The sequence below is a fragment of the Cherax quadricarinatus genome, chromosome 78, assembly GCF_038502225.1.
Source record: "Cherax quadricarinatus isolate ZL_2023a chromosome 78, ASM3850222v1, whole genome shotgun sequence".
NCBI classification, from domain to species: Eukaryota; Metazoa; Arthropoda; class Malacostraca; order Decapoda; family Parastacidae; genus Cherax; species Cherax quadricarinatus.
In genome coordinates this window covers 5,503,507-5,529,057 of record NC_091369.1, presented here as the reverse complement: position 1 = coordinate 5,529,057, position 25,551 = coordinate 5,503,507, and the positions used below count along the sequence as shown (strand labels likewise).

The following is a 25,551-nucleotide window of genomic DNA, read 5'->3' as shown; positions in this document are numbered from 1 at the left end:
AGGCACAGTATTCTCCCCACCTCAGGGTGACAAGTGGTGTTCCACAAGGCACAGTATTCTCCCCACCTCAGGGTGACAAGTGGTGTTCCACAAGGCACAGTCTTCTCCCCAGGGTGACAAGTGGTGTTCCCAACACAGTATTCTCCCACCCAGGGTGACAAGGGTTTTCCCCAAAGGCCCAAATTCTCCCCCCCAGGGTGAAAAGTGGTGTTCCAAAGGAAAGATTCTCCCCCCCCCAGGAAAATGGGTCCACAACGATTCCCCCCACCCGGGGACAAGGGGCCCGGAAAGTTTTTCCCCCCTTTAGGGTGCGGTGCCAACAGTTTTCCCCCCACCCAGGGTGAAAGGGGTTAAAAGGCAGTATTTCCCCCCCCCAGGGGAAAAGGTTCCCGGCAAGTTTTCCCACCCGGGGTGCAAGTGGTTCCAAAAGGGACAGTTTCCCCCGGGGTAAAGGGGTTTCCCCAAAGGCACAGTATTCTCCCCCGGGGTGCTGGTGTTCAAGGCCCAAAAATTCCCCCCACCTAGGGTACGGGTTTTCCAAAAAGCCGTATTCTCCCACCCGGGGGTAAAAGGGGGGTTTTCCCAAAAGGCACAGACCCCCCACCTCAGGGTGACAGTGGTGTTCCACAAGGCACAGATTCCCCCACCTCAGGGTGAAAGGGTGTTCCAAAGGACAGTATTCTCCCCCTAGGGTGAAAAGTGGTGTTCCAAAAGGCCGTATTCTCCCCCCTGGGGTGACAAGGGTTTCCAAAAAGGGCCGTATTCTCCCCCCCCAGGGTGACAAGTGGTGTTCCACAAGGCACAGTTTTCTCCCCCCCGGGTAAAAAGTGGTGTTCCAAAGGGCATTCTCCCCCCTCGGGGCAAAAGGGGTTCCCCCAAGGCAGATTCCCCCCCCACCCAGGGTGACGTGGTGTTCCCAAGGAAAATTCCCCCCACCTCAGGAAAAGTGGTGTTCCACAAGGCACAGTATTCTCCCCCCTCGGGGGACAAGGGTTTTCCCAAAAGGGCCCAATTTTCTCCCCACCCAGGGTGACTAGTGGTGTTCCACAAGGCACAGTTTTCTCCCACCCAGGGTGACAAGGGTGTTCCAAAGGAAGATTCCCCCACCTGGGTAAAAGTGGTGTTCACAACAGATTCCCCCACCTCAGGGTGAAAGTGGTTTTCCCAAAAGGGACAGTATTCTCCCACCCGGGGTGACAAGGGGGCCAAAAAGGGCACATTTTCCCCCCACCTCGGGGTGAAAAGGGTGTTCCAAAGGCACAGTATTCTCCCCCCCTCTTTTTCATGCTGACATGATATTTTCCCTAATGGTTAACCATGTTTTTTAAAGAGGTAGAGGGTGGGGGTGGTCTCGGGTCAGATGATCAAAAGTTCCAGTTTGGGTCCCTATAACTAAGACAAATTAGACCTACCTTCGTGTCTGACTTAACATGAGTGTAAAAAGGGCCCGACCCCTTCCGAGGAAATTTCCAAAGACCCCCGGCTGTCTTTGAAGGGCCCAGAGGGGCTCCAACAGCCGGGGGTGGTATATGTTGACGGCAACGCACCCAAGCGTTGCAGGCCAACAACATGAGGCCTGGTCTGGGACTCCCCCAGGCAAGACTCGACCATCCTTCCCCCCCCGACAAAGGGGGAGTAAAAGACATACAGACAGACAGAAACAGACAGACAAAAGACAGGCAGAAAGGGTAGACAGGCAGACAAGAGAACAGACAGACAGTCATCAGGAGGTGGGTAGAAAGACACAACAGAGACGTACTCACCCTGCCAGCCTTTAAACCCCCAGTAAATCCCGACATGGGGCTGTCTTTTTGCTGCTGTTGCTGCCCTTTGTTACTGTTTTGTTTGCAACTGCTGCTACTGTTGCCCGTTGCTACCGTTGTGGTGTTGCAGTTTTTTCCCCCGTTCCTCTATTGCAGCTGTTTCTTTCCTGCTGAAAATGTTTTGCGTTTCAAACCCCCTGCTTGTGTTTTATAGGGCCCGCTGATTGTTCCTTCGGGGGAAATCTGCTGTTTAATTATCTTTTGTTTTGTTGTGCTGTTTTCCAGACTGTTGCTGCTGACTGTACTGCCGTTGGCCACTCGGGTGTTTTGCACCGGGCAACAGAAAAAAGGGAAAACCAATGAATGGGCCCTTACGCAAAACCCCCTTCAATACAACATATAACAACACACACACACAACACAAACACTTTATATCACTTTCATTACAAGTCAGTTTTTCCTCCCCCCTCAAAAAAAAAAGAGAGAGAGAGAGAGAGGGAGAGAGAGAGAGAGAGAGAAAAAGAGAGAGAGAGACAGAGAGAGAACAAAAAAAAAAAAAAAAAAAAAAAAGGGGGGAGGGACAGAGAGAGACGGGGGGGGGAGAGAGAGAGACAAAAAAAACAAAAAAAAAAAAGGAGAGAGGGGGAGAGAGAGAGAGAGAGAGAGAGAGAGAGAGAGAGAGAGAGAGAGAGAGAGAGAGAGAGAGAGAGAGAGAGAGAGAGAGAGAGAGAGAGAGAGAGACAGAGAGAGACAGAGAGAGAGAGAGAGAGAGAGAGAGAGCTATCTCACCTTGCTTCTCGCGTCTCCAGCAGGTAATAATCTTGTTGTTTTTCATTCTCCCTTCAAACATCTCTCTCTCTCTCTTTCTGCTTTCACGGAGAGAAATTGATGACAGCTCCGCCAATTGATGGTGACTACTGAGTCAACTTTGTCCTTGATGGTTCTTGATTGATGGTTTTTAGTGGTCCTTAATTACTAGTCTTTAATAGTTTTTAGTGGTCCTTGATTAATGGTCCTTGATTGATGGTATTCATTAATGGTCCTTGATTAATGGTCCTTGATTAATGGTCCTTGATTAATGGCCCTTGATTGATGATCCTTGAATAATGACCGTTGATTGATGGTCTTTGATTAATTGTCCTTGATTGATTGTCCTTGATTAATGGTCCTTGATTGATGGTCTTTGATCCACCACCACTCTGAGTCACAACCTGATGGTCACTCTTGATCCACCAACTCTGCAATCAGAAAAAAACCCAACCAATCAGGATCAGCATTGACCTGAGACCTGCACTCAGGTCAGGGACCTGAGTGACGACATTTCGGTCCTTCCTGGACCTGATGATGGTCCGGGATGACCCGAAAATAGAGAGAGGCTAAAACAGCAAGCCAATAGAATGTACGGTATACCCAGTGAATACTGTAATAATAATAATAATAATAATAATAATAATAATAATAATAATAATAATAATAATAATAATAATAATAATAATAATAATAATAATAATAATAATAATAATAATAATAATAACAATAATAATAATAATAATAATAATAATAATAATAATAATAATAATAATAATAATAATAATAATAATAATAATAATAATAATAATAATAATAATAAATGCCACAGCACAGACACATAGGTCTAAAGAAACTATTCTATGTATAGGTCGTGTATAGTTTACCCTAACCTAACCTAACCTAACCTAACCTAACCTAACCTAACCTAACCTAACCTAACCTAACCTAACCTAACCTAACCTAACCTATCCTAACCTAACCTAACCAACCTCCTACCAACCTACTCAACCTAACCTAACCAACTAACTAACTCTAACTCACACCAACCTATCCTAACCAACTAACCTAACCTAACCCCTAACCTAACCTAACCTGACCTACACAACCTAACCAACCAACCTATCCTAACCTCAACCTACCAACCCAACCAACCTAACCACCAACCTCAACTGCAACTAACCTAACCTAACCTAACCTAACTCAATCCCAATCCAACCTAACCTAACCTTCCTAGACCTAACCTAACCTAATCTAACCTAACCTAACCTACGTCAACCTAACCTAACCTAACCTAACCTACGTCAACCGAACCTAACCTAACTCCAACCTATCCTAACCAACCTAACCAACCTAACCTATCCTAACCTCAACCCAACCTCCAACCTAACCTAACCTCAACCTACCTAATCTAACCTAACCTAACCTGCCTAACCTAGCCAACCTAACCTGTCCTGCCTCACCTAACCTAACCAACCTAACTACCTAACCTAACCTATCCTAACCTAACCTAACCTAACCTAACCTAACCTAACCTAACCTAACCTATCCTAACCTAACCTAACCTAACCTATCCTAACCTACCCTAGAATGAAGCACAGAATGCGCAGCTTCACTCACGATGGTAGTCAAGTTATGGAATTACCATAACGTAATAAACGTAGGAATGATGTATGGTAGTGTGGGTGTTAAGGCAGGTTTTAACCAGCTTAATAACCCCATCTTGCCTGCCATCTACCAGCTTAGTGCCGCCTCTTCCACTCTCCCCGGGGTAATATGAATATTTGGCATGATATGTGTTATATCATGCTGCACTGTGAACGTTCATATCATCCCAGACACGTTGTACATGATCGCCTCGATATTTTGACTTCTTGCGCCCATGTATTCACGTATATTTAGCTCCTGACGAAGTACTGTTGACTCACGAAAGGCCTTGAGTTCCCATGTCTTCCCTATTTACCTGGAGTTTACCTGGAGAGAGTTCCGGGGGTCAACGCCCCCGCGGCCCGGTCTGAGACCAGGCCTCCTGGTGGATCAGAGCCTGATCAACCAGGCTGTTGCTGCTGGCTGCACGCAAACCAACGTACGAGCCACAGCCCGGCTGATCCGGAACTGACTTTAGGTGCTTGTCCAGTGCCAGCTTGAAGACTGCCAGGGTCTGTGTAATCCCTTATGTGTGCTGGGAGGCAGTTGAACAGTCTCGGCCCTGACACTTATTGTATGGTCTCTAACGTGCTAGTGACACCTGCTTTTCATTGGGGATGGTGCACGTCTGCCAAGTCTTTTCTTTCGTAGTGAGTGATTTGTCAAGTTCGGTACTAGTCCTCTAGGATTTTCCAGGTGTATATAATCATGTATCTCTCCCTCCTGCGTTCCAGGAATACAGGTTTAGGAACCCAAGCGCTCCCATAATTGAGGTGTTTATCTCCGTTATGCGGCCGTGAAAGTTCTCTGTACATTTTCAGGTCGGCAATTTCACCTGCCTTGAAAGGTGCTGTTAGTGTGCAGCAATATTCCATCCTAGATAGAAAAGTGACCTGAAGAGTGTCATCATGGGCTTGGCCTCCTAGTTTTGAAGGTTCTCATTATCCATCCTGTCATTTTCTAGCAGATGATTGATACAATGTTATGGTCCTTGAAGGTGAGATCCTCCGACATAATCACCTGAGGTCTTTGACGTTGGTGTTTCGCTCTATTTGTGGCTAGTGGCTACTTGTATATAATATATATATATATATATATATATATATATATATATATATATATGTGTACTCACCTAGTTGAGGCCTGCCTTCCTTCCTGCCTTCCTTCCTTCCTGCCTTCCTTCCTTCCTGCCTTCCTGCCTTCCTACCTTCCTGCCTTCCTTCCTTCCTGCCTTCCTTCCTGCCTTCCTTCCTGCCTTCATTCCTGCCTTCCTGCCTGCCTTCCTTCCTGCCTTCCTTCCTTCCTGCTTTCCTTCCTTCCTGCTTTCCTTCCCTCCTGCCTTCCTTCCTTCCTGCCTTCCTTCCTTCCTGCTTTCCTTCCTTTCTGCCTTCCTTCCTTCCTGCCTTCCTTCCTTCCTTCCTGCTTTTCTTCCTTCCTGCTTTCCTTCCTTCCTGCCTTCCTTCCTTCCTGCCTTCCTTCCTTCCTGCTTTCCTTCCTTCCTGCCTTCCTTCCTTCCTTCCTGCCTTCCTTCCTTCCTTCCTGCCTTCCTTCCTTCCTTATTTCCTTCCTTCCTTCCTTCCTTCCTTCCTTCCTTCCTGCCTTCCTTCCTTCCTTCCTTCCTGCCTTCCTTCCTGCCTTCCTTCCTTCCTGCCTTCCTTCCTGCCTTCCTTCCTTCCTGCCTTCCTTCCTTCCTGCCTTCCTCCCTTCCTTCCTGCCTTCCTTCCTTCCTGCCTTCCTGCCTTCCTTCCTTCCTGCCTTCCTTCCTGCCTTCCTTCCTTCCTTCCTGCCTTCCTTCCTTCCTGCCTTCCTGCCTGCCTTCCTTCCTTCCTGCTTTCCTTCCTTCCTGCTTTCCTTCCTTCCTGCCTTCCTTCCTTCCTGCTTTCCTTCCTGCCTTCCTTCCTTCCTTCCTGCCTTCCTTCCTTCCTGCCTTCCTTCCTTCCTGCCTTCCTTTCTTCCTGCCTTCCTTCCTTCCTGCCTTCCTTCGTCCTGCCTTCCTTCGTCCTGCCTTCCTTCCTTCCTGCCTTCCTTCCTTCCTGCCTTCCTTCCTGCCTTCCTTCCTTCCTGCCTTCCTTCCTGCTTTCCTTCCTGCCTTCCTTCCTTCCTGCCTTCCTTCCTTCCTGCCTTCCTTCCTGCCTTCCTTCCTGCCTTCCTTCCTGCTTTCCTGCCTGCCTTCCTTCCTTCCTGCCTTCCTTCCTGCCTTCCTTCCTTCCTGCCTTCCTTCCTGCATTCCTTCCTTCCTTCCTGCCTTCCTTCCTTCCTGCCTTCCTTCCTTCCTGCCTTCCTTCCTGCCTTCCTGCCTTCCTTCCTGCCTTCCTTCCTGCCTTCCTTCCTGCCTTCCTTCCTGCCTTCCTTCCTTCCTGCCTTCCTGCCTTCCTTCCTTCCTGCCTTCCTTCCTTCCTGCCTTCCTTCCTGCCTTCCTTCCTGCCTTCCTTCCTGCCTTCCTTCCTTCCTGCCTTCCTTCCTTCCTGCCTTCCTTCCTGCCTTCCTTCCTTCCTGCCTTCCTTCCTGCCTTCCTTCCTGCCTTCCTTCCTTCCTGCCTTCCTTCCTTCATTCCTTCCTTCCTTCATTCCTTCCTTCCTTCCTTCCTTCCTTCCTGCCTTCCTCCCTGCCTTCCTTCCTTCCTGCCTTCCTTCCTTCCTTCCTGCCTTCCTCCCTGCCTTCCTGCCTTCCTTCCTTCCTTCCTGCCTTCCTTCCTGCCTTCCTTCCTTCCTGCCTTCCTTCCTTTCTTCCTTCCTGCCTTCCTTCCTTCCTTCCTGCCTTCCTTCCTGCCTTCCTTCCTGCCTTCCTTCCTGCCTTCCTGCCTTCCTTCCTTCCTGCCTTCCTTCCTTCCTGCCTTCCTTCCTTCCTGCCTGCCTTCCTTCCTGCCTGCCTTCCTTCCTGCCTGCCTTCCTTCCTGCCTGCCTTCCTTCCTGCCTTCCTTCCTTCCTGCCTTCGACTGTTTGGTCTCCTGGGATTGAGAAAGATATATCTGAGAGAGCGGCCGTGAGAGACTTTTATCTCGCTAAGGAAGATCTCTCTCTCTCTCTCTCTCTCTCTCTCTCTCTCTCTCTCCCAGCCTCCTTCCCACGGCACTAGCAGTTTCTGGCATCCTCTGGCATCCCCTGGCATCCTCAGGCACCCTCAAGGAGCTAACAGGCATCTAGTTCACACCAGGTGTCGAATTCTGACACCGGCCCTTTCGGTCTTGGGTCTAATGGTGAAATATTGGTGATGCTGGTGGTGGTTGTAGTGGTGGTAGTTGAAATGGTGGTGGTTGTAGTGGTGGTGGTTGTAATGGTGGTGGTTGCAGTGGTGGTGGTTGTAGTGGTGATGGTTGTAGTGGTGGTGGTTGTAGTGGTAGCAGTGGAAATGGTGGTGGTTGTAGTGGTGGTGGTGGTGGCTATGGTTAAGTGGGGGGAGGGTTGTAAAGTTGTTTGAGAGTGTTGTAGCAGGTGTAGGAGTGTACAATAATAATCTGGGATAAAGGGTACAGGAAGCACCAGCAACCTCACATATATACCCATTAAACAATTAACCTAACTTAGTGACATCAAATGCAATTCATCAATTAAATTTTCTGGACGTGGAATTTTAGTCAGGAGAGCATGATGGTACATGGTAGCCAGTAGTACATGGTAGTATATGGTATTATACGGTAGTTTATGACTGTACAGAGTATTTAGGAGCATCTGTGAGTACACAGTGGTACATAGGTGTATACAAGAGTACAAGGTAATGCAGTGGAGTACAGTGTACGTGGGAGTAGTTTACATGGGTGACCCCAGGAAGATATGAACAACATTCTGAGGATATCTCTTCAGAGGAACAACTCGAAATGGTTTTGAGATGGACCTGATTTGTATGGGCCAGTAGGCCTGCTGCAGTGCTCCTCCGTTCTTAAAATGGGAGAGTACCAGTGTCACGGTGTGAAGCTGACACCGTGACACCAGGTTAGATGTCAGGGTGCCACCAGGAAGCGGTGCCATCACCAGACGCTCCATGAAGCATAACCCAGGATGAACTAAATATGGAACATTGATCCATGGAACATATTTGTGTCACACACACACACACACACACACACAGACACACACACACACACAGACACACACACACACACAGACACACACACACACACACACACACACACACACACACACACACACACACACAAAGGTGTAGGGAGGCAAAAGCTAGGTGTACTAGAGAATGGAAAAGGTACAGAAGACAGAGAACTCAGGAAAATAAAGAGATTAGCCGAAGAGCCAGAAACGAATATGCACAGATAAGAAGGGAGGCTCAGAGACAATATGAAAATGACATAGCATCAAAAGTAAAGACTGACCTGAAGCTGTTGTACAGCCACATCAGGAGGAAAACAACAGTCAAGGACCAGGTAATCAGACTGAGGAAGGATGATGGGGAATTCACAAGAAACGACCGAGAGGTATGTCAGGAGATCAACACAAGATTTAAAGAGGCATTTACAGTGGAAACCAGTAGGACTCCAAGAAATCAGAACAGGGGGGCACACCAGCAAGTGCTGGATGAGGTACATATAACCAAGGAGGAGGTGAAGAAGCTGCTATGTGAACTTGACACCTCAAAGGCGGTGGGACCAGACAACATCTCTCCATGGGTCCTTAAAGAGGGAGCAGAGATATTGTGTGAGCCATTAACAAAGATCTTCAACACATCATTTGAAACTGGGCAACTCCCTGAGGTATGGAAGATGGCAAATGTAGTCCCAATATTTAAAAAGGGAGACAGACATGAAGCACTAAACTACAGACCTGTATCACTAACGTGTATAGCATGCAAGGTCATGCAGATCATCAGGAGGAGAGTGGTGGAGCACCTGGAAAGAAACAAGTGTATAATTGACAACCAGCACGGTTTCAGGGAAGGAAATTCCAGTGTCACAAACCTACTAGAGCTTTATGACAAGGTGACAGAAGTAAGACAAGAGAGAGAGGGGTGGATCGACTGCATATTTTGGACTGCAAGAAGGCCTTCGACACAGTTCCTCACAAGAGGTTACTGCAAAAGCTAGAGGATCAGGCACACATAACAGGAAAGGCACTGCAATGGATCAGAGAATACCTGTCAGGGAGGCAACAACGAGTCTTGGTACGCGACGAGGTGTCAGAGTGGGCGCCTGTGACAAGGGGGTTCCACAGGGTCACCCTAGGACCTGTGCTGTTCTTGGTATATGTGAACGACATAACGGAAGGGATAGACTCAGAAGTGTCCTTGTTTACAGATGATGCGAAGTTAATGAGAAGAATCAAATCGGATGAGGATCAGGCAGGACTATAAAGAGACCTGACAGGCTACAAGCCTGGTCCAGCAACTGGCTCCTTGAATTTAATCCTGCCAAATGCAAAGTCATGAAGATTGGGGAAGGCAAAGAAGACCGCAGACACAATATAGTTTAGATGGCCAAATCTGCAAACTCACTCAAGGAAAAGATCTGGGGTGAGTATAACACTGAGCATATCTCCTGAGGCGCACATCAATCAGATAACTGCTGCAGCATACGGGCGCCTGGCAAACCTACGGATAGCGTTCCGATACCTCAGTAAGGATTCGTTTAAGACTCTGTACACCATCTACGTCAGGCCCATACTGGAGTATGCAGCACCAGTTTGGAATCCACACCTAGTCAAGCACGTCAAGAAATTAGAGAAAGTGCAAAGGTTTGCAACAAGACTAGTCCCAGAGCTACGGGGATTGTCCTATGAAGAAAGGTTGAGGGAAATCGGCCTGACGACACTGGAGGACAGGAGGGTCAGGGGAGACATGATAACGACATATAAAATACTGCGCGGAATAGACGAGGTGGACAAAGACGGGATGTTCCAGAGATGGGACACAGACACAAGAGGTCACAATTGGAAGTTGAAGACTCAGATGAATCAAAGGGATGTTAGGAAGTATTTCTTCAGTCATAGAGTAGTCAGGCCATGGACTAGCCTAGAAAGAGATGTGGTGGAGGCAGGAACCATACATAGTTTTAAGGCGAGGTATGATAGAGCTCATGGGGCAGGGAGAGAGAGGACCTAGTAGCAATCAGCGAAGAGGCGGGGTCAGGAGCTGTGACTCGACCCCTGCAACCACAAATAGGTGAGTACATACAGATCATAAACAGATGGGCAGACTGCTTTTACCTTGAGTGCAACAAAGTCATTGACAGAGTCGTCCTGGGAAGATGTGACAAGTGGGGTGCCACAAGGATCTGTACTTGGCCCCAATAATCCTTATAATTTACGTAAGTGATTTACAAGATGGAATTTGATAATAACCAAATGAACGTATTTACAAAACAACGAAGAAATTTTGTGTCAATATAGAGCGACAGTAGATATTTAACAAGTTGATCTGCATAAATGGACCACATTGAGTGATAGACGGATAATAGAGAGAGAGAGAGAGAGAGCCCTAGGAGTTATTATTAACAAAATAATGCCATAGGAATATCATATCAATAAACTACTAAACTGACAAGCTATAAATTCCAAAATATAACTTACAATAAACCAGAACTGAAATATACTGTTGTGTGTTGCCAACACTTGTGAAAATACTAAGTGACTGTCTGAGTTAAACAGCATAAACTATGCTGAAAGACTGACAGCCTTAAGGTTACCATCCAGGCTGGCTGATAGCAGGGAGAGGAGACACGATCACAACATACAAGGTCATAAGAGGTCACGAGAGAGTGGATAATGAAGGGTAAGTGGCAGCCACTCTGATAATTGAAGGAAAAGTGGAGCTGATTAATAAACTGAAAGAGGTAAGTGGTAGAGCAATTAGTGGCTGGGTTGGTAGCGCACTCACCTCACACACTGAGGTCCGTGGTTCGATCCCCGGTACGGGTCGTAACATTAGGATGTGTTACCTTAAGACACCTGCTGTCCATGTTCACCTAGCAGTAAAATAGGTACCTGGGTGTTAGCAGACTGGTGTGGGTCGCATCCTGGGCACAAAATTAACCTAATTTGCCCAATACAAGCGGCTTTCTATATAGTAGTATGTCATTGATGTCAGCTATGGTATGTTTAAGTTGCATCATATAATGGTAGAAAGATTATTATTATTATTATTATTATTATTATTATTATTATTATTATTATTATTATTATTATTATTATTATTACTACAGAGTGCTGGGGACACTAGGTTTTAAGTGCAGTTTGAGGTCTGGGACCTGAGACAGACGGTCTTGATGACCGCTGGATAAAGGTTTAACGACCAGCCAAATTGCAGAGATAACGAGAATCTTCACCACTATCACCACTATCACCACCACTACCACCACTATAACCACTATAACCACTATTAAACTACATTTTCGCTCAAGACACCTGCATTAAAACCTTAGCAGAGAGAGAGAGAGAGAGAGAGAGAGAGAGAGAGAGAGAGAGAGAGAGAAAGAGAGAGAGAGAGAGAGAGAGAGAGAGAGAGAGAGGAGGAGAGAGAGAGAAGGAGAGAGAGACAGAGACAGAGAGAAGAGGAGAAGAGAGAGAGAGAGAGAGAGAGAAAGAGAGAGAGAGAGGAGAGAGAGAGAGAGAGAGAGAGAGATAGAGATAGAGAGAGAGAGAGAGAGAGAGAGAGAGAGAGAGAGAGAGAGAGAGAGAGAGAGAGAGAGAGAGAGAGAGAGAGAGAGAGAGAGAGAGAGAGAGAGAGAGAGAGAGAGAGAGAGAGAGAGAGAGAGAGAGAGAGAGAGAGAGAGAGAGAGTCATGACTGCTTGACAGAGTAGAGAATAGAGCAAGACGTCTCATCCCCTCGCCTGACCCATCCGGGATAGATCTGTCATTTCAGCAGAGCCTTCAAACATAGGAGGGATGTGGGTGGCCTACTGTTATGTACAAGGCCAATATTGTCAAAATACCACACTTGGATCCACTGAGGACAGCGTGAAACAAGCTTATGCCACAAGACGGCAGAAAGCAGCAACTTCACTCTGGCTGTACCCTTCTCCAGAACATCACTCCATCTGAGATCATACATACCCAGGATGACTCGAGTATGGAACACATTCGTACAGATAATGATGTCAACGAGATAAAGTCAGTTGATCAAATGAAAATGCTGGCCCACAGATGGCTCCAACTTCATCCTGTCCCTTACTTGTATGTCTCATAACAATAAAAATGCTTTCAAATGAGCTGATGTAGGTAACAGCTCTTAGCTTGCCAATAAAGTTAAGAAACCTGTAATATAGCTGTCAATAAAGCTAGGAATCCTTAACCTTGTCAAACTCTGTAAAAAAAAAAAGAGGGAGAGAGAGAGAGAGAGAGAGAGAGAGAGAGAGAGAGAGAGAGAGAGAGAGAGAGAGAGAGAGAGAGAGAGAGAGAGAGAGAGAGAGAGAGAGAGAGAGAGAGAGAGAGAGAGAGAGAGAGAGAGAGAGAGACAGATAGAGAGTTCCTTCATTAACTTCCTTACTACCTTCCAGGTAGACTGTTGTGTCTACGTCTAGATAACTTCCTCCCACGAGTGCACCAGCAAGTGCTGGTCACACTGCACACAGCAGAAAAGCGGTGAAATAACTAACAATGGGAACTAGATACCTCGAAGGCAATGAAAGAAGATAACAGAACTCAACCTCACGTTAGCAAACTGAAGAATCAGGGGTGATATGATTACGACGTACAAAATACTCAGATGAATTGACAGTGTGTTTGAGAGGCGGACATCAGGTACACAAGGTCACTCTCTTCTTTTCACTGATAACTATACCACCATCTACTTATCACCATCTACCATCTATCTACCACCATCCAACTACGTACAACCACCTACTACCACCATCCACCCACCACAATTATCGACCGTTCAGGTTTACCACCAACCTTCCTTTCAGAAAAACAATACACTGCTATTGATCGCTGAAAAAAGATCAGAAATGAAGAGTACATGTGAGTACATGAGTGTGCATGGAAGTACATGAGAGTACATGAGAGTACATGAGAGTACATGAGAGTACATGGAAGTACATGAGAGTACATGAGAGTACATGAGAGTACATGGAAGTACATGAGAGTACATGAGAGTACATGGGAGTACATGAGAGTACATGAGAGTACATGAGAGTACATGGGAGTACATGGAAGTACATGAGAGTACATGAGAGTACATGGGAGTACATGAGAGTACATGAGAGTACATGAGAGTACATGGGAGTACATGGAAGTACATGAGAGTACATGAGAGTACATGGGAGTACATGGAAGTACATAAAAGTACATGAGAGTACATGGAAGTACTTGAGAGTACATGGATACTGTAAAGCTAACTCTATGGGAGTACATAAGGGAGGGAGATATTAGAAGACTTCAGAGTACATACTACCAGTACATGATACAACTTATACAGACCATAACTCACATCAGTGACATACAATGTAGAGCGCCGCTTGTTATGGGAGAATTAGGTTAATTTTGTCCCCAGGATGCGACCCACGCCAGTCCACTAACACCCAGGTACCTACTACTAGGTGAACATGGACAGTAGGTGTCTTAAAAGGAAACACATCCTTATGTTTACACCCGTACCGGTGATCGAGCCATGGACCTCAGTGTGTGAGGTGAGTACGCTATCAACCCAGCTACGGGACACAGTGAACATAGGTTGGTACTGTTAAACCAGACCAGGTACTGTTAAACCAGACTAACCAGGTACTGTTAAGCCAGGCCAGGTACTGTTACACAAGACCAGGTACTGTTAAACCATACCAGGAACTGTTAAACCAGACCAGGTACTGTTAAACCAGACCAGGTACTGTTAAACCAGACTAGGTACTGTTAAACCAGACTAGGTACTGTTAAACCATACCAGGAACTGTTAAACCAGACCAGGTACTGTTAAATCAGATCAGGTACTGTTAAACCAGACCAGGTACTGTTACACCAGACCAGGTACTGTTAAACCATACCAGGAACTGTTAAACCAGACCAGGTACTGTTAAACCAGACCAGGTACTGTTAAACCAGACCAGGTACTGTTAAGCCAGACCAGGTACTGTTACACAAGACCAGGTACTGTTAAACCATACCAGGAACTGTTAAACCAGACCAGGTACTGTTAAATCAGATCAGGTACTGTTAAACCAGACCAGGTACTGTTACACCAGACCAGGTACTGTTAAACCATACCAGGAACTGTTAAACCAGGCCAGGTACTGTTAATCAAGACCAGGTACTGTTACACAAGACCAGGTACTGTAACAGAATCTGTTAAGCCAGACCAGGTACTGTTGAACCAGACCAGGTACTCTTAAACCAGACCAGATACTGTTAAACCAGACTAGGTACTGTTAAACCAGACCAGGTACTCTTAAACCAGACTAGGTACTGTTAAACCAGACCAGGTACTGTTAAACCAGACCAGGTACTGTTAAGCCAGACCAGGTACTGTTAAACCAGAAAAGGTACTGTTAAACCAGACCAGGTACTGTTAAACCAGACCAGGTACTGTTAAACCAGACCAGGTACTGTTAAACCAGACCAGGTACTGTTAAACCAGACCAGGTACTGTTGAACCAGACCAGGTACTGTTGAACCAGACCAGGTACTGTTAAACCAGACCAGGTACTGTTAAACCAGACCAGGTACTGTTAAACCAGACCAGGTACTGTTAAACCAGACCAGGTACTGTTACACCAGACCAGGTACTGTTAAACCATACCAGGAACTGTTAAACCAGGCCAGGTACTGTTAAACCAGACTAGGTACTGTTAAACCAGACCAGGTACTGTTACACAAGACCAGGTACTGTTAAATCAGATCAGGTACTGTTAAACCAGACCAGGTACTGTTACACCAGACCAGGTACTGTTAAACCAGACCAGGTACTGTTAAACCAGACCAGGTACTGTCAAACCATACCAGGTACTGTTAAACCAGACAAGGTACTAGAATCTAGTCATAAGCAAATTTTAAATTATATTACCATAGATTTTCAATATTCTGTACTTTATGAGAGAGAGAGGGAGTGAGAGGAGAGGGGGAGAGTGAGAGGGGAGAGTGAGAGGGAGAGTGAGAGGGAGAGAGGGAGGTGAGAGGAGAGGGGAGAGTGAAGGAGGAGAGATGAGAGGGGAGAGGAGAGGGAGGTGGAGGGGAGAGTGAGGGAGGAGAGGAGAGTGAGAGGGGAGTGGAGGGAGAGGGAGAGGGAGGAGGGGAGGTGATCAGGTTGTGACGCAACGGATGAACCATGAACCGCATGGAGTGCGGCCCTGCCTCCTCGGCCTCCGGCTCGCCTCGCCGGCCTGCTGCGCTGCCTGCCTGCGCCTCCGCTGCCTCCTGCGCCTCCTGCTGCCTCCTGCGCCCCGCGCTCCGCTCTCGTGCCGCCTGCGCCCTCCTGCTGCCCGTGTGCTGCCGGCCTCCGCTGCCTTCGCCTGCTGCCTGCCTCCCTGCTGCCTTGCCTTGCTGCCTGGCCTCTGCCCCTGCCTGCCCTCCTGCTGCCCTCCTTGCTGCCTGCCCTGGCCTTGCTGCCTCCGCTGCCTCTGCTGCTCCTGCGCTCCTCCTCGCCGCCCCGCCCCTTGCCCTCTCCTTGCGCCTCCCTCCCTGCTGCCTCTCCCTGCTGCCTCCTGTTCCCCTCCCTGCTGCCCGCCTTCTCTCTGCGCCCTCGCTCTGCTTGCCTCCCCCTGCCGGCCTCTCCCTGCTGCCTCCCTGCTCGCCGCCTCCTGCTGCCCCTCCCTCCGCTGCCTCCTGCTGCCTCCTTGCCTCCCTGCCTCCTGCGCCTCCTGCTGCCTCCTGCTGCCTCCTGCCTCTGCTGCCTCCTGCTTCCCTGCGCCTCCCTGCTCCTCCTGCTCCCCTCCTGCGCTTTCGCTCCCCTCCTGCCCCTGCTGCCTCCCTGCTGCCTCCCTCCCTCCTGCCTCCTGCTGCCTCCTGCCCCTTGCTGCCTTCCTGCTGCTCCTTCCCTGCTGCCTCCTGCCTCCTGTCTCTGCTCCTCCTGCTGCCTCCTCTCCTCCTGCTGCCCTCCGCTGCCTCCGCCCTCCTGCCTCCTGCTGCCCTCCCTGCTGCCCTCCCTGCTGCCCTCCTTGCTGCCTTCCCTGCTGCCCTCCCTGCTGCCCTCCTTGCTGCCTTCCCTGCTGCCCTCCCTGCTGCCCTCCTTGCTGCCTTCCCTGCTGCCCTCCCTGCTGCCCTCCCTGCTGCCCTCCCTGCTGCCCTCCCTGCTGCCCTCCTTGCTGCCTTCCCTGCTGCCCTCCCTGCTGCCCTCCCTGCTTCCCCCCTGCTGCCTTCACTGCTGCCTTCACTGCTGCCTTCACTGCTGCCTTCACTGCTGCCTTCACACTGCTGCCTTCACTGCTGCCTTCACTGCTGCCTTCACTGCTGCCTTCACACTGCTGCCTTCACTGCTGCCTTCACACTGCTGCCTTCACTGCTGCCTTCACTGCTGCCTTCCCTGCTGCCCTCTCTGCTGCCTTCCCTGCTGCCTTCCCTGCTGCCCTCCCTGCTGCCCTCCCCAGCTGCTGCCCTCCCCAGCTGCTGCCCTCCCCAGCTGCTGCCCTCCCAGCTGCTGCCCTCCCTAGCTGCTGCCCTTCCCTGCCCTCTCTGGTGCCCTCCCTGCTGCCCTCCCTGCTGCCCTCCCTGCCCTCTCTGGTGCCCTCCCTGCTGCCCTCCCTGCTGCCCTCCCTGCCCTCTCTGGTGCCCTCCCTGCTGCCCTCCCTGCCCTCTCTGGTGCCCTCTCTGGTGCCCTCCCTCCTGCCCTCCCTGCTGCCCTCCCTGCTGCCCTCCCTGCTGCCCTCCCTGCTGCCCTCCCTGCTGCCCTCCCTGCTGCCCTCACTGCCCTTTCTGGTGCCCTCCCACCCTGCTGCCCTCCCTGCTGCCCTCCTTGCTGCCTTCCCTGCTGCCCTCCCTGCTGCCCTCCCTGCCCGCTCTGGTGCCCTCCCACCCAGCTGCCTTCCCTCTTGCTTTCCCTACCCTCCCTCCCTCCTGTCCTCCCTCTTGTTGTCTTGTCTTGTGTTGCCTTGTCTTGTGTTTTTTTGTGTTGCCTTGTCTCGTGTTGTTTGTGTTACCGTGTCTCGTGTTGTTTGTCTTGTGTTGCCATGTCTCGTGTTGTTTGTCTTGTGTTGCCATGTCTCGTGTTGTTTGTCTTGTGTTGCCATGTCTCGTGTTGTTTGTCTTGTGTTGCCTTGTCTCGTGTTGTTTGTCTTGTGTTGCCATGTCTCGTGTTGTTTGTCTTGTGTTGCCATGTCTCGTGTTGTTTGTCTTGTGTTGCCTTGTCTCGTGTTGTTTGTCTTGTGTTGCCTTGTCTCGTGTTGTTTGTCTTGTGTTGCCTTGTCTCGTGTTGTTTGTCTTGTGTTGCCTTGTCTCGTGTTGTTTGTCTTGTGTTGCCATGTCTCGTGTTGTTTGTCTTGTGTTGCCTTGTCTCGTGTTGTTTGTCTTGTGTTGCCATGTCTCGTGTTGTTTGTCTTGTGTTGCCATGTCTCGTGTTGTTTGTCTTGTGTTGCCTTGTCTCGTGTTGTTTGTCTTGTGTTGCCTTGTCTCGTGTTGTTTGTCTTGTGTTGCCTTGTCTCGTGTTGTTTGTCTTGTGTTGCCTTGTCTCGTGTTGTTTGTCTTGTGTTGCCTTGTCTCGTGTTGTTTGTGTTACTGTGTCTCGTGTTGTTTGTCTTGTGTTGCCTTGTCTCGTGTTGTTTGTGTTACCGTGTCTCGTGTTGTTTGTCTTGTGTTACCTTGTCTCGTGTTGTTTGTCTTGTGTTACCTTGTCTCGTGTTGTCTTGTCTTGTGTTGCCTTGTCTTGTGTTTTTTTGTGTTGCCTTGTCTCGTGTTGTTTGTGTTACCGTGTCTCGTGTTGTTTGTCTTGTGTTGCCTTGTCTCGTGTTGTTTGTCTTGTGTTGCCTTGTCTCGTGTTGTTTGTCTTGTGTTGCCTTGTCTCGTGTTGTTTGTCTTGTGTTGCCTTGTCTCGTGTTGTTTGTCTTGTGTTGCCTTGTCTCGTTTTGTTTGTCTTGTGTTGCCTTGTCTCGTGTTGTTTGTCTTGTGTTGCCTTGTCTCGTGTTGTTTGTGTTACCGTGTCTCGTGTTGTTTGTCTTATGTTGCCTTGTCTCGTGTTGTTTGTGTTACCGTGTCTCGTGTTGTTTGTCTTGTGTTGCCTTGTCTCGTGTTGTTTGTGTTGTGTTGTGTTGTGTTGTGTTGTGTTGTGTTGTGTTGTGTTGTGTTGCCTCGTGCTAGTCACCAGGACAACACTGCCTCCTAACACATCTCTTAGAACTGCATTAAGAGGCAGCTAGGTACCACAGTCTCCTAACAACATGTTCATTTCCCCCTATAATCTACCTTGTACATAATTACTATCCCATTCGTTCTGTCTGTGTCGTAAGGTGAAGTCCAGGACCTTTACTAAATTCCTGGTATAACTTAACAATAGTGTTGCAGAGGTCTGAGCTTCGTACAGACCTCTGCAACACAACTGCTAAATTATACCAGGAATTAAGTAAAGGTCCTGAACTTCACCTTACGACACAGACAGAACGAATGGGATAGTAATTATGGACAATAATAATAATAATAATAATAATAATAATAATAATAATAATAATAATAATAATAATAATAATAATATTATTATTATTATTATTATTATTATATTTATTTACTTCAAGTACATGTACAAGGTATACAGACCATAGCTGACATCAGTGACATACTACTATATAGAAAGTCCCTTGTTATGCTGAGCATTTCCCTCAGATTACGTCAGTTTTGTCCCAGGATGCGACCCACACCAGTCCACTAACACCCAGGTACCCATTTTACTGCTGGGTGAACATGGACAGCAGGTGTCTTAAGGTAATAAGTCCTAATGTTTCCCAGCCGTGACGGAGATTCCAGCTCCGGACTTGAGCGTGTGGCTCAGGAAATCGTAATGACACGATTGCAAACAAACCATACCACGGGCGGGGATAGAAACCGCGGGTTCTATCCCCGCCCCTGGTATGGTTTGAGCGTGTGAGCTGAGAGAGCTACCGATCCAGCTAGAATATAGTGGAAAAATAACCCTTATCAAGTCATAACCTCTTAAGTAAGACAGTAAGTGGGTATCACAGTGTGTAAGTTGATTCAGGTATACATAAATGCACTTAAATTAATTATCATACATAGCAGTATATGTGTAGAGAACCTGGGATGACCCAGAAAAGTCTAAGTGACTTATTTCCATTGGAGTTCTTTTAGTACCTTAGTTTTATATAATAAAGGAGGTAATATATAATTATTATACTGTATACTAGGATAAGGTTATATAAGTTAATTATATTTACGTGTGTGTTAGCTAAAAAATGAAGAGGGATAAAATCATTCTCCCCCCTTTGTGTGCGGTGGTAGTTGAGGGCTGGCCAGGTCCTCCTCAGAGGGCTGGCCAGGTCCTCCTCAGAGGGCTACTAGGTCCTCCTCAGAGGGCTGACCAGGTCCTCCTCAGAGGGCTGACCAGGTCCTCCTCAGAGGGCTGACCAGGTCCTCCTCAGAGGGCTGACCAGGTCCTCCTCAGAGGGCTACTAGGTCCTCCTCAGAGGGCTGACCAGGTCCTCCTCAGAGGGCTGACCAGGTCCTCCTCAGAGGGCTGACCAGGTCCTCCTCAGAGGGCTGACCAGGTCCTCCTCAGAGGGCTACTAGGTCCTCCTCAGAGGGCTGACCAGGTCCTCCTCAGACTTGAACTTTATCATGTCGTGTGACCAGTGACGACTGTGGGACTTTTACGGTAGTGGAAGTATTATCAGTGCTGGTGTTTCACCTCTTGCGATGGAGGGAAGGTGGAGAGAGGGAGGGTAATGTAGACCACTAGTTTGTAATATTTCTTCTAGTGTCGCATCTCTCACCACACCTCCGTAACTTTAACACTGACATTCCCTGTCTCCCCTCCCCTCTCCCCTCCCCTCTCCCCTCTCCTCTCCCCTCCCCTCACACACACGGGGCAGTAAAGACGACGTGTTGGCCAAACACCTTCCCTCAACACACATACACACACACACACACACACACACATGATAAAGCTCATGGGGTAGGGAGAGAGAGTAAACGTAGTAGCAATCAGCGAAGAGGCGGGGCCAGGAGCTGTGAATCGACCCTTGCAACCACAAATGAGTGCAACTGGTATGTAGCCCTGGGGGTCCCATCACAGGGGGAGCAGAAGAACTGTGTGAACCACTAACAACAATGTTCAACAAGTCAATAAACACAGGACAACTGCCAGAAATGTGGAAGTCAGCGATTATGGTGCTAATATTTAAGAAAAAGAGGTCAGACAGGTGGTGATAAATTACAGACCAGTGTTACTGATGTGTACAGTATGCAAGGTTAAGATTACCAGGAGAGGAGTGGTGGAGCACCTGGAGAGGAGTGGTGGAGCACCTGGAGAGGAGTGGTGGAGCACCTGGAGAAAAGTGGTGGAGCACCTGGAGAAGAGTGGGATCATAATCAACCCGAATCCTAACCTGCTACAATTCTACGACAAGGTAACATAAGTGAGGCAGGGGAGAGAGAGAGAGAGAGAGAGAGAGAGAGAGAGAGAGAGAGAGAGAGAGAGAGAGAGAGAGAGAGAGAGAGAGAGAGAGAGCAAGATGAGGAGGCAAGAATAACAGGGAAGGTACTACAATGGATCAAGAAACACTAAACAGGAAGGTAACAATGAGAGACTGTCCGAGAAGGGACGTCGGAACGGGTACATGTGACGAATGGGGTACCACAGGTATCAGTAATGGGACTGACACTCTTTGTTGTGTATATAGACGACATAATGGAAGTGATAGTCAAAGGCGCTCGTGTTCACAGCTGATGAGAACCTACTGAGGAGAATACGAACGAGTGAGAGCCAGGGGAGACTATAATGGACCTGAACAAGCTGCAGGTCTGGACTGTCAAGTGGCTACTGGAACTTAACCCTAGTAAAGGCAAAGTTGTGAAGATTAGACAAGGGCAAAGAAGACCGCAAACGGGGTGAGCACTGCACAGAGCATATCACTTGAGGCGCACATTAACCAAATAACAGGTTTATCAAATTTGAGCCTGACAAATCTATGATTATCTTTTATTCATGACACTGTGTACAGCATGTCAGGCCTATAGTGGAGTACGCAGCACCAGTGTGGAACCTACACTTTGTCAAGCACGTAAGGAAACTGAAGAAAGTACAATAGTCTGCAAACAAGACGAGTCCTGGAGGAAAGATGTGTGTCCTGTTAGGAGAGGTTAAGGGAACTCAACCTGATGATAGTGGAGAACAGAAAGACTGGGGGGATATGATAATAACGTACGAAATACTGAGAGGACTTGATAGGGGTGGACAGTGATAGATGGTTCAAAAGGCGGGAAACAAGTGCACAAGGGCCTAGGTGGAAGTTGAAAACACAGATGAACCATAGGGATGATAGGAAGTATTTCTTCAGTCATAGAGCAGTGAGGAAGTGTAAGCAACTGGACAGTAGAGTAGTAGAGGCAGGATCCATACATAGCTTTAAGAAGAGGCACGATGAGGCCCCCGAAGCCAGGAGAGAGTGAACCCACACGCACACACACACACACACACACACGCGCACACACACACTAAGACAAGAACAAGCTTTTGACTGTGACAGAGGGAACACGTAGAGACACATGTGATTGGCAAGGTTGTTAGGAAGAACTTCTTTAGCCGCAGAAAACGACTAAAATGTCAATAACATCTCATATATATATATATATATATATATATATATATATATATATATATATATATATATATATATATATATATATATATATATATATATATGAAAGGAAGTAAAGAAAGAATCAACAATAAACCAATATAAATAATAATAATAATAATAATAATAATAATAATAATAATAATAATAATAATAATAATAATAATAATAATAGTGTTAAAGCGGTAATATCTACTCACCTTATTAGACGAGATTCACATGTCGAGAGTGTGTGAGGGAGAGTGTGTGAGGGAGAGTGTGTGAGGGAGAGTGTGTGAGGGAGAGTGTGTGAGGGAGAGTGTGTGAGGGAGAGTGTGTGTGGAAGAGTGTGTGAGGGAGAGTGTGTGAGGGAGAGTGTGTGAGGGAGAGTGTGTGAGGGAGAGTGTGTGGGGAAGAGTATGTGAGGGAGAGTGTGTGAGGGAGAGTGTGTGAGGGAGAGTGTGTGAGGGAGAGTGTGTGAGGGAGAGTGTGTGGGGAAGAGTATGTGAGGGAGAGTGTGTGAGGGAGAGTGTGTGGGGAAGAGTATGTGAGGGAGAGTGTGTGAGGGAGAGTGTGTGTGGAAGAGTGTGTGAGGGAGAGTATGTGAGGGAGAGTGTGTGTGGAAGAGTGTGTGAGGGAGAGTGTGTGAGGGAGAGTGTGTGTGGAAGAGTGTGTGAGGGAGAGTGTGTGAGGGAGAGTGTGTGTGGAAGAGTGTGTGAGGGAGAGTGTGTGAGGGAGAGTGTGTGTGGAAGAGTGTGTGAGGGAGAGTGTGTGAGGGAGAGTGTGTGTGGAAGAGTGTGTGAGGGAGAGTGTGTGAGGGAGAGTATGATTCGGTTTACGTGTAAGGAATAGAGTGAAAAGATTAGGATGTGAAAGGCAGCGTGGTTAGAATAGAATCTAAAGGATAGGGTGACAAAGTTAAGGGAGAGAGACAGGATGATAAAGTTAAGGGAGAGAGATAGGGTGATAAAGTCAGAGAGAGAGGAATAGGGTGATAAGCGTAGGATGTAAGGGATGAATGAGAGATAACAGAGGTGAGATTTGAGGGGAGAAGTAGACAGAGAGACAGGTAGGCAGACAGGCAGGCAGACAGACAGGTAGCCAGGCAGGCAGACAGGCAGGTAGACAGGCAGGTAGACAGGCAGGCAGACAGGCAGGTCAGCCTGGACGCACACAGATGCAACATCCACCTTCCGTGCTGGATGTTATCACACTGAGACCTCTCTCTCTCTCTCTTTCTCTCTCCCCTCACTCCTTTCTCCCCTCTCGTTCCCCTCCCTCCCACTCCCCTACCCCTCAACGCCCTCCCCTACCCCCGGAGGAGAGGCTAGAGACGAGCACGGAGAGAGAATCAGAGAGTGAGAGAATGAGAGAGAATCAGTGAGAGAATGAGAGAGAGAGGCATTAAATACAATGGAAATGAAAATTAAAAATGGCTTACTATCTCTATGTGAGTAATATACTGAGAACTAACTTACATTTCCATTTATTTACGCAACAATTATCTCAAAATACCTTTCGGCATATCCACTGTGTATAAATTCCCGCATCCATCGCTTATATGTACCTCTGGTATTATGTGCAGCTAAAGTATAATTAACACATGTCAGAGGGAAACTCAGATATACACAATCTAGGTATACATAGCCCGGGCATATACAGTCCAGGTATACATAGTCCAGGTATACATAATCCATGAATACACAATCCAGGTATACACAGTCCAGGTATCTGTATATTTTAACCCTCTTCTGGGATCCTCTTCAGCACATGAAGAGGCTCCAATTTGGGATCAGTCCCTCTTGGATTTTCCAAGTGTAAATTATGATGTATCTTTCTCTCTCTCGTTCCAAGGAGTACAGGTCAAGACTCTTCAAATGTTCGCAGTAAATTAGGTGCCTGACTTAGCATCTACTTTTGAGTGTCAATGTATGTGTACTCACCTATTTCGCCTATTTGTGGTTGCAGGGGCCGATTCACAGCTCTTGGCCCCGCCTTTTCCCTGGCAGCCGTCAGGGATGTGAGTATTATGTCACTTAGTAAGTGTATAGTAAGTATATTCACCCTTGTCGGCCATCCCACTGACACACACACTGTCAATAACCTATTATATTAGCAGGGATCTTATTTAAAAAATTACTAGTTACCTCTCACGCCACATATACTAAGCAATAGTAACTACATTGATTGTCTTAATGGGATTTCTTCGCGATACCTGTCTAACTTCCAGCGTTATGGAGGCTCTACTGAGGCTCCCCGTCACCGTAACTGTTGTAGGGACCTTCGAGTTAAAGTAGATACCCTTAATCTTTTCTACACCGTCACTGCCCTCTAGTACTCACTTTTAACCTCACCGTCAGCGTCACTGTCGTAGGGAGCCATTGAGGTACACTCCACGCCTCCTTCAGGAACCACAGAGGTACACCTCACGCTTCCTTCAGGAACCACAGAGGTACACTCCACGCCTCCTTCAGGGACCACAGAGGTACACCTCACGCCTCCTTCAGGGACCACAGAGGTACACCTCACGCCTCCTTCAGGAACCACAGAGGTACACCTCACGCCTCCTTCAGGGACCACAGAGGTACACCTCACGCCTCCTTCAGGGACCACAGAGGTACACCTCACGCCTCCTTCAGGAACCACAGAGGTACACCTCACGCTTCCTTCAGGAACCACAGAGGTACACTCCACGCCTCCTTCAGGGACCACAGAGGTACACCTCACGCCTCCTTCAGGGACCACAGAGGTACACCTCACGCCTCCTTCAGGGACCACAGAGGTACACCTCACGCCTCCTTCAGGGACCACAGAGGTACACCTCACGCCTCCTTCAGGGACCACAGAGGTACACCTCACGCTTCCTTCAGGAACCACAGAGGTACACTCCACGCCTCCTTCAGGGACCACAGAGGTACACTCCACGCCTCCTTCAGGGACCACAGAGGTACACCTCACGCCTCCTTCAGGAGCTACTACGAAAGTCTTGAAAGAAAACGAGGTAATACTTAATTACTCTGAGGCACACCACAGGTTATGTCAAGGTTCCAACACTGATCAATACTTCGTGAGTCGGATAACCCACTTAGCCTGTGTCCTTCACACATATATACACAAGCACAACCACACACACACAAGCACAACCACACACACACAAGCACAACCACACACACAAGTATTTCTTCAGTTATAGAGTCGTCAGGAAGTGGAATAGCCTAGCAAGTTTGGTAATGGAGGCAGTAACCATACATAGCTTTAAGACAAGGTATGACAAAGTTCAGGAAGCAAAGAGAGAGGACCTAGTAGCGATCAGTGGAGAGGCGGGGCCAGGAGCTGAGTCTCGACCCCCTGCAACCACAATTAGGTGAGTACATACAAGCACAGTCACGCACACAAGCACAGTTACACACAAGCACAGTCACACACAAGTACAGTCACACACAAGTACAGTCACGCACACAAGCACAGTCACACACAAGTACAGTCACACACACAAGCACAGTGACACACACAAGTACAGTCACACACACAAGCACAGTCACACACACAAGTACAGTCACACACACAAGTACAGTCACACACACAAGCACAGTCACACACACAAGTACAGTCACACACACAAGTACAGTCACACACACAAGTACAGTCACACACACAAGCACAGTCACACACACAAGTACAGTCACACACAC

General features: G+C 48.0%; 1 protein-coding gene across 2 annotated transcripts in view; it reads right to left on the bottom strand.

The window, feature by feature from the left end:
- LOC128701667 (soluble guanylate cyclase 89Db-like) overlaps positions 1-23,076 on the bottom strand; it is a 38,400-nt gene extending 15,324 nt beyond the window's left edge. Inside the window, exons 1-2 of one of the 2 annotated variants that reach the window (XM_070101589.1) lie at positions 22,081-23,076; positions 2,553-3,001 (exon numbers count right to left, since the gene is read on the bottom strand). The gene's annotated coding sequence lies outside the window, so the exon portion shown is untranslated. The remainder of the gene's footprint in view (positions 1-2,552; positions 3,002-22,080) is intronic. The other variant, XM_070101590.1, reaches the window with a different exon arrangement.
- Between the last annotated feature and the right edge of the window lie 2,475 nt (positions 23,077-25,551).